This window comes from Pteropus alecto, unplaced genomic scaffold, assembly GCF_000325575.1.
Source record: "Pteropus alecto unplaced genomic scaffold, ASM32557v1 scaffold359, whole genome shotgun sequence".
Lineage (NCBI taxonomy): Eukaryota > Metazoa > Chordata > Mammalia > Chiroptera > Pteropodidae > Pteropus > Pteropus alecto.
The window spans coordinates 2082446-2088653 of NW_006443119.1; the positions used below are offsets into that span (position 1 = coordinate 2082446).

The 6208-nt window shown below is 50.8% G+C and overlaps 1 long non-coding RNA gene across 1 annotated transcript in view; it reads right to left on the reverse strand.

Annotated features, from left to right (window-relative positions):
• The window catches only part of LOC112471836, a 45036-nt gene extending 42868 nt beyond the window's left edge, over positions 1 to 2168 (reverse strand). Inside the window, exon 1 of the long non-coding RNA XR_003043440.1 lies at positions 1223 to 2168. This is a non-coding gene — a long non-coding RNA (uncharacterized LOC112471836). The remainder of the gene's footprint in view (positions 1 to 1222) is intronic.
• Between the last annotated feature and the right edge of the window lie 4040 nt (positions 2169 to 6208).

Below are 6208 nucleotides of genomic sequence, written 5' to 3' on the forward strand. Positions count from 1 at the left end.
AGTAGACGGCCCTCTGCAGAGGCGAGTCTGTGAGACAAGGTTCTGAAAGCGAGAGGCAGGCACAGAGGGGCCTGTGCTTCTGCTGCAGACCACAGCCCGGGGGGCGGGGGGACAGGGGACGTCAGGGGACTTCGGGAGTTGCACAGGGCCTGGCCGGAGATCAGGGGAAAGGCCCCTGCTTCCTTGGGGATGGAGAAGCCAGGACAGGCGGGTGTGGGGGAATGGGCAGCCCCAGAAGTAAAACTGGAGCCTGGTAGGAACTTGGGATAGTTGGTTAACTTGGCAAACTGAACTGGTAACAAACTGGATGCCTGAAGAGCATGCGCTGGGCGGTTTGCGCCCAGGACGGGGGACTGGGTCCTGCTCTTCTACCAGCCAGCTGACCAGGCAGAACGGCCCGCTCAAGGCCAGCAGAGGCAGAGGGTGGTGGAACAAGGCTCTGGAACCCACCACACCCTGGTTCGAGTCCTGGCACCGGCACTTACTCGCTGTGTGACTTAACATATTTACTTTGTCCAAGCCTCAACTTCCTCGTGCATAAAATGAGGACAATAATAGTAACTGGGGAGATGATGACACTTAAGTGAAATAACACACGTGGAAAGCCTGGAATATTAAAAAATAAATGTAAACTCTTATCTCTAAGATCCATAAAGCCACAGTGCTTCTCGGTCAGGGGTGGGGACGCTAGGCCTAATGGGAGTGTCACTCAGGCGCCGCACAGGCTGTCCCACCCTCTGGTCTTCAGGTCCTTCCTGGGATCCCGGAAAAATGATGTGGCTTAGGGAAGCCCAAGCCTCCTACTTTTTACAGGTACATTTTAGAATCGCCCATCAGGCTGGGTCAAGAATTAGTCTGTAATTAAATTGCAGATGTTGGAAGAGAGAATCCTCCCATTTTAGCCTCTGACTCCGTGAAGCACAAGAGGGCAAGTGTAATGACCCCAGATGAGGAAACCAGTCCCAGAGACAAAACAAGATTGGGCCAAGGTGGCAAAGGGAGCTGAGGTGGAGCCCAGATCCAGTCTGCTCTGGCCTGTACCATGTAGTGTTGCCATCAAACGGGCTTGATGTCAGGGCTGAAGGCCCCAGTGATCAGAAGTCACATCCAGAGCCCTCTACCCAATTCAAGTATTGGTTAGGTTTAGGGGAGATAATTCTAGATGATGAGAAATGTCTAGAAGCCTCAGCAAATCAATCTAGTTCTTAGCTCCACAACTTACAAGTTCTGAGGACTTGAGCACATTCCATCCTCTTTCGCGGCCTCCCCTTCCTCACTTGTGAAGCAAAGCAGTTGTCCTTGAGGTCTCCAAAATCCCTTCTCCCCGGATTCTCAGGGGCTCCCAGGCATTCAGCAGAGGGTGTGTAAGGACAAATCTCAAGCTGGGACCTCATTGTCTTTCATAGGACACAGATCCCAGGGATAGTTGGCTGGTTGTCCTACTTCCTGTACAGCCCCCAACCCTCTGGCCCCTGCTTCCCAAAATGGACCTGTCCCCTCTCCATCTAATTCTCCATGCTTGGTTCTCTGTGTCTCTCCTCGCTCCGGGCTGCAGCTAGCTGGAGGGGAGGGAGGAGGCTGCATTCATAACAGCCTTGACCATACCTACCAAGTATGTCAACCCACAGCCTTCATCTCCACCCACTCTACATGCTCAGACACTGAATCATCTCCAGTCTCTCCTCTCCTCCCTGCATCCCATGCCCCAACCACAGGAGTCTGACAGATTCTGAGGTAAACAGCTGGAAGTTCCTTACAGCTGGCCCCTTTGCTGGGGGGATGGGAGCCCTCTGAACTGGGCATCTCAGAGGAAGACGACTGGGGTCTCTGCTTACCAGGTCTTTTCTGTTCCTTTTGTCCTTTTGCTGCTCCCTGTGCATGAGCGTGGAAGGAGCAGTCACCAGTTATTTGCCTGACACGTCAAGGATGATGCGGAAGCCCAAGAAGGTCCAATGGCTTGTTCAAGTTCACACCAGGAGCAGAAGGAAGCCACTCACCAGTGTCTGATGGTGTAAAAGTGGAAATTCTCCAGTTTCAGGGAGGTGGTGTCTCCAGGCGCCAGCCCCTAGGGAGAGCAGTAACTCAGTCACAGGGAGGTGACATCCCCGGGCGCCAGCCCCAGGGAGAAGCGCAACATTCCAAGGTAAAGATGATAAAACTGTCTATTAGGCCCTGTTTGGAGAAGGAAGCCACTCACCAGTGTCTGATAGTGTAAAAGTGGAAATTCTCCAGTTTCAGGGAGGTGGTGTCTCCAGGCGCCAGCCCCTAGGGAGAGCAGCAACTCAGTTACACGGAGGTGATATCCCCGGGCGCCAGCCCCAGGGAGAAGCGCAACATTCCAAGGTAAAGATGATAAAACTGTCTATTAGGCCCTGTTTGATCTAAGAGTTCCCCGGATACCTTTGTCTGTGCACAAAAAGTTAACGACTAACTTCTGCTTCTTGTAATCTATCTGTTCATTCAAAGATGTAGCAGGAGACCTTATAAGCTGCCTCCTCGGGAAGCTCAGGGCTGATTTCCTCTAACCCTGCGTGGTAGAGAGTCAGTCGCCCGCTGGCTAATAAAGACTCATAATTAATCTCAATTGGCTCCGTGGGTCTTAGAATTGTTCGCGCCATAACAATCGGTGCTTGGCTAGGTCACCAGGCTGCTCTGTCCCCCTCGCCCTGTCACATCCAGATGGTGGGTGGGGAAATATGGGGATGGGGGCTCTGTCTTCTAAGTCAGTTCACTGTGTGGATTCAGGGAGAACTCAAAACTGGCAGGGGTGAGAGTGAGGAGTGGCAAAGGGAAAAAAGATAAATCAGAGACCACACACCTGGAAGAAAGGAGGCTTCGGTCTGTGGCCCCTGCCAGCTCCCAAGGCGGCACAGCACGCCCCTCCTATTGAATCTTGAATTAAAAGAACCAGACTTACATGGGAATAGGCGTTCAGCTACACTTAATCTGTGGCAAAGACTGCCCCTCCCAGAGAGCTGAGACAAATCAAAGCTCCCTCCACGGAGCACTCACTCTCCGGGGAGTCTGAGGCAGAAAAGACTTGGAAAACTACAAAAAATACATAAGGAAAAAGAGGAGCACTGGGAGCAGCAGGTGTGTGAGAGACGCAGGAGCAGAGAGCACTGGCTTGCTGGCCACGCTCGCTTCGCCCGCCTCCTCACCCCCAGCTTCAGGGACAGGACAGCTGGTATCCTTAGCTTGGGGTCCTTGCAGCGAGCCCCTGCCTCCACGCACCGGCCCGACCGAAGATCCCGCCTGCGATTTCCCTCCATCTCTGTCTCCAGTAACTCAAAACCTTCACTGACCACACGCCTTCCCATTCAGGCCTCTTAAGCCTTTGCAACTGCTGCTTTGTCTGGCTGCAGTGTCCTTGGGTTGGGTTTTGTCACTTACAATAAAAAGGCTAACGTAAGAGAATCCTCATCTCGGAGGGCAGAAAAGACACTGTTAAGTACGAGGACTTTGGAGGCAAATCGCCCAGATTCAAGTCCTTGTGCCTCCACTTCCTATCTGTTTGACCCGAAGCAAGTCATTTAACTTCTCGGTACCTCAGTTTACTCAACTGTCAAATGGGTTCGTAACTACCTAACACACAGGGTTGTTGTTAATAAGTTAATATTTGTAAATATCTGATTAGAAGAGTTCACTATGTAAGCGCAGGCCTTTATCTCTACTTTGACCACGTAAAAGGCTGGCAGCCTCCTTTCCAAAGCAGAGGTGTGAGTCCCCCATTCGGCCAGATGGGCCACACTTGGTTCTGCAACCTGAGAGCATTCCCTGAGAGCACTGTCTTCCAAGGCCACGTCTGGGAGCCGGAGGCTTAGACCATCAATGGGGGAGAGTCTAAGAGGGGGTAGCAGCGTGGAGGAGGAGAGTGGGAGAGGCAGGAAATGAGGGAGCATGCACATGGGACACTCTCGGAAGCCCTTGTCCTTGTGCAGTACCAGCGAAGGGACACCTGCTGGCTCTGCGGAGGGCAGAGAGAAGACCTCCAGCTCTGTGAATGCCGGCTTCTCATCCTCACAGCAGCTGGCTTCCTCCTAGAAAGTCCTAAGTCAAATACGCTTTTTGCCACCAGAAGATTCGTTTCTATTTGAAGCCCCCATTTGGTCTGTTGGAGGAATTCACATTCCTCCAACCATCACCATTTTCTCTCTCAAGAACTCAGAATCCTGGCCTTGTTATGCAAATCAAGCATTTGTGCCCCGTCCTTTACCTTTCAAAGCTTCCTCAAATTGCGCAGAAACATTTTCACCTGCATTGTAGAAGAAAGAAAGGAGGCCAGTGGGGCATGGGGTGTGGTGGGGGATAATTAAATAAATCCTGCTGCACTGTGAACGAAGGGACAGCATAAAGCATTACTATTGTGATGCTCTCCCCAATGAATTAGCACAAAAAGCCCCCTCTCCTCTCTGGTACTCAGTAAATATTTGTTGGATGAATGAATGTGAACAATATGTGATTCTGTCTTTCCTGCTCTGATAAGTTATAAAATCCATGAGGCCAAATCAGCATTAAATCTAGTTTATATGCAGTCTTTTGGGATCCAGGCCAAGGTAAAGGAAATATTTGTTGAAAAGAGGGAAGGGTATTTATTTGGGACCATTCATTTTCTGTACTGCGTGGGGCAGGGTCTGCCCGGCTTGGTATTGGGGCCTGGAGAGTGGCCTGTTCCTCCTCCAAATGAAGTTCTCTGGCTCCCAGACCAGAACTAGGCTGCCCATCCTGTGTGAAGCTCTACTGGGACCACAGGTAGCTCCCGTGAATGACTACCGTGTGGGAACTCACTATTCTCATGCTGAGCTCAAAGTGTGCAAGAAAGAAGAGATGATTCCTGCAAGTCAGATTCTAGCCTCAGCTGGGCCCTGCTTTATTCCTGGCAGATTTTTAAGCTTCTCCCTACTGCTGTGACTCACCTGTCTGTCCTTAGGAATCCTTAGTTAGGATTCCTCAGGGGACTCACACTCAGACTCTGGTCACTACCTGTATGCAGAGCACGCTGAGAAATTCTAGCGACGATAATTTCTAAGTAAATTACCTAAGTACAGAAGGTCCACCACAGGAGCTGAGGAAATATGGAGCAGGGACAGAAGGTGGAAATAAGTGATTTGTGCATTAATCACAAAGCAATCAGTGGATGACAAGGGGCCCTGGAGCTACTGGGTTTGTCCAGCTGGACTCAACAGGGAGAAAGGTCATGCTTGCTGAAAAACTCCCATCCATCACCAAGACACCCACTTACCTGACTTCCATGTGCCGGGGCCGCCTGTATTCCTTCTTGGCACAGATGCCGCAGTGGCCTGGCTCATTGTCCTCCATCCTCCAGGCCATCCCAGTATCCATATGCCCTGCCACATCTGGCGCCAGGCCACCGAGTCTCCTTGGCCCAGCACAGTACAGAAGAGGGCGTGGCTTTGGCTGGTTGACCTTCAGGAAGCCATTTACTCCATTTACAGCTCCTGAGGGCTGCAAACTGCTCTTCCTGTGCCCTGTACCTTCCCCAGTTACTCAGGGTCCAAGGACAGAGGCCGTAAGTGCTCGCTGCTCTCCCCCAGTTTATTCGATTTACCTGTCTGACCCTCCCCAGCTTCTTCCCACGCCTGTGAAATCTGCCCTCACCCCTCAGCTGGATGAGCACAGAGGCCCCTGCTGGGGGACGCGCCCTCTCACCTTCCCCTGCTCCTCTCTGGTCACGCCCTGACCTGTAGGTCAAACCCTGTTCCCTGAATTCAGATCCATTTGTTTCTGACATTATTTTCATTGCAAGTATGTTATGCCTTCCAGGTCATTTCCATTTTAATGGGTGTAATGTTTTTACACAGGTGTCATACCTGGCAGTGGATTTCGGCAGTGGCAATGGGTTTGGGGGCGGAGGAAGAGTCTTGACCAGAAGTAGTATGGGACATCACTTGTAAAATTCTTTATCTTTTTAGTAAATCTAGTTAAGTGAAAGGAACATCTTGCAGAGAGATATTAATTTTTTAGTAAATCTAATTAAGTTTTTTTCCTCTTTTCTTTGGGAAAAAGGCCCCTTCCCTCAAATTCTGATAATTGCCCTGAAACTGGTGACTCAGATCCTCTGGCTATTGATAAGGGTCATCGGCCCATTGTTAGCAGAAATGGTGTTAGGCCAGACAGGGCCCTTAGAGTCTGAGAGGGGAGGGAACTTTAGGCCAAAAGTCTTTTTTTTTTTTTTTTCTGTAAGAAA